This window comes from Tupaia chinensis, unplaced genomic scaffold, assembly GCF_000334495.1.
Source record: "Tupaia chinensis unplaced genomic scaffold, TupChi_1.0 Scaffold000338_1, whole genome shotgun sequence".
NCBI classification, from domain to species: domain Eukaryota; kingdom Metazoa; phylum Chordata; class Mammalia; order Scandentia; family Tupaiidae; genus Tupaia; species Tupaia belangeri.
In genome coordinates, this window is record NW_006159832.1 from 287,680 (window position 1) to 290,827 (window position 3,148).

Here is a 3,148-nt window from a genome sequence, read left to right on the forward strand (position 1 = left end):
GTTAGAGGCCTGGCCTCAGGGGTCATGGGTGGGCAGCTTTCACACAAAGCTTTCCATACGGTCAAGAGACAAAATGGAAGCAAGTGATGGCTTCTTTATAATATAATATTGTAATGTATTTATACTAATAAGAAATATTTGTAATAATAAGTATTTATAATAATAAAAATATATTTTTTGGTCAACCATGTTTTTGGAACTCTTTCTTATAAAAGCTTAGCCTATACCCTGCATACATAAGCTGCTCCATGGAATTCATTCCTTGGCCTTGAGAAGGGCAGTGGAGGAGAGTATAATCAGCATAGATATAATTTTTCTGGTGCCATGAAAGGTTATAAAATAATACTAAAAGGAACTTTCATGGGACTCCTAGTGACTTAAAAATACTTATGAACTTTCTATGCTCAGAACAGAACATAAATGGTTTTAAAAATTCCTTGCAATGATGGTTCTACTTACCTTGCTTTTTTCTCAAGGGGCTAAGTGCCCTTATTAGTTTCTGAGGAGAAAAGTATACCTCCAGGGTGTTACCTTACTATGAGACCTGCTTTTTGTCCCCCCTGGTAATTGAAGAAGTCACAGCATGCTTCAAAAAGATTAAGGTTTGTGTAGGAAGGAATTAGAGTTTATTTTTTCTTTCTTTCTGTTTCATTTTTCTTCTCCTTTTTTTTTTAAATATTGGGCTCTTGCGTAGTGCTATTGAAGTAACATTTTGTGCTGATTCATTTGCAGAAATCTCTAAAGGAACAATAATTTCATTACCAACTTGTTCTTTGAGGACACCCAGTGAAACAGCTTCTCTATGAAGGTTTTAGAGGAGCCCTCACTTTGGGGTATTTTTCAGAATGTAAATCATTACAATGCATCACAATTGATATTTTTATATATAAAAGCACATCCAAGTACCTTATAGAGAATTTAGAGAGAATATCCTAATTCCTTTGAAAATATAGTAAATGCAAATACTTTAGGGCCAGTTTTACTGTGAATAGAATTATACAACTAAATAATTATTAAGGTCTTTGGAAACTTCCAAGACCACCCTGAGAATGTGATACTGGGCTCACAGTTTATTAAGAAAAGATCTTTGTTTAAACAATGACTTAAAAGATATTTAGAGTCTTAAATGCCTTGGAGTAAATACCCTACAGTCCATTTTTCCTTATCAAATGACTGAGAGTTGGTGTTTCTGAAGTGTTAGGGAATAAGAATATGTCTCATTGGCCCAGCTGTGGTGATGCAGAGGTAGCAGGGGCATTATTGTGTGATGTTGGAAGCCATATGGGGAGGTTTGGAGTTTGTATCCTGGGTCTACCTGATTATGTTTGTGTGCCCAAGGTCCTGGTTGGCCTCAGGTCTTGGGGAGATCAGGGCATGAAGACCATTAAGGATGAGGCTCTCTCTCTCATGAAAAAAAGAAAAAAAAAATTAAAACAAAAATCTTGCTTGTGCTTTATGGTGGGAGGCAGGAGGATTGTGAGATTGAGGCCTGGACAATTTAGTGAGATTCTATCTCTAAACAACAACAAAAAACAAAATTCTTAATAAAACTAAATTACACAGTAAAATAAAATTCACATTAATAAGTAAATACTAGTAGACAGATAACCCATACAATTACTGAATCAGTGCTCTTAATAAGAAAAGACTGGGACCAGTAGGTGGTGTGGTGTTTCAGGTGCTGGATCCCATATAACTGACTCTGCTTCAAGTCAAATAATGGGCAGCTTGAAAACGAGGCTGGGTGCATGTACGCGTGTGCCCAAAATTCTAAGTGGTGAATAGAGGAGAAGGGATTGTGATGTGGCTATCCTCCTTACCCCAGGGGAGGGGGGTGATTTCACAGTTTCCTTCTCTTCAGCAAGCACACATGTCCTATGGGAAAAACCTAAACACAAAACCAAAAGACTGTTGTAAGTAGATATGATATTGACAATACAAGAAATCTTGTTTCTTTCAGTATTTCTATATAACTAGTTTTTGATTTAAAGTAGATGTTTTAATAATTGAGGTCAGCAGATATTTACTCAATATATATCATGCATGAGGAAGTTTTCCTAATCTCTGTTAAGTATGCAAAAACAAACATAACAGAGTCCCTGTCCTTTGTGAATTTATTGTCTCCTTAGAAATAATTTTAGTTGGGACCAACAGATGGCATAATGGTTACATTACTGGACTCCAGTGTAGTCAACCATAGTTCGCGTCTTGGAGCTTAAAACTCACTCCAGGTGCCTGTGCATCTTTGCCCAAAATCCTGAGAGGAAAATGGAGGAGGAGGGATTGTGGTGTGGTCATCCCCGTTGAGGGTGATTTCTGTTTCTCTGGTAAGTGCATGTGCCCTGTAGCAAAAATCTCTCTTAAAAGAAAAAGAAATGATTTCAATTAAAATAAAACTTGAGAGCTTTGACCAGGGAAGATTTGTGGCAAGGATATTACTGGATATTGAAGCTTACATTCTCAACGAACGAAAGGCCAAAGACAATCTACTTTAGAGAATGGGATGCTGTTTTACTGTAAATGGATGCTGCTGGCATGTAGTTTTCATGCTTAGTGGAATAAAAATTGTTGTTCATCATTTGGTTACCATCTATTGATAATACCAACTAACTCTGGAGGAGGACTAGATCCAGATAAGATTAATCCTGGTAAAGTGGCCTATTACACCAAGTATTTATCAAAATGCTTTATGGGGGCAGTGGTTCATTATTTTTTCTGTTCTTTGTACTACAGGGAACATTAGATTTCCGAATAGGTCATTTTGAAAGTACTCTCTGTGATAGGACTAAGACTTTATAGATTGCCTCCAGTGACTTTGGCTGTTGCATGCTCTCAATTTAGAAATAAAGCAGCCTATGGCCTCATATCCAATTCATAGAATTTCAGGCTGAGGCCGAAGTTCTGCATAATAGGAACAACTTACTGCTAGGAGCCGTTTCTTTAAGCAGGCTACTTTTAAAGTTGCTTATTGATTGAACAGTTAGTTATGGCAGTGTAAAACCTGACAGTGGTAAGCATTTTCTCTTTCTTACATTTGAGCCCTTGGAGGAAGAACACTATTCATGATATGGAGAGAAATGTATAAGTTATCTTGAAGGGGACAGGGGGGAAATGGGGAAAGCAGTATTGATTGCTTCCCATAACTTTC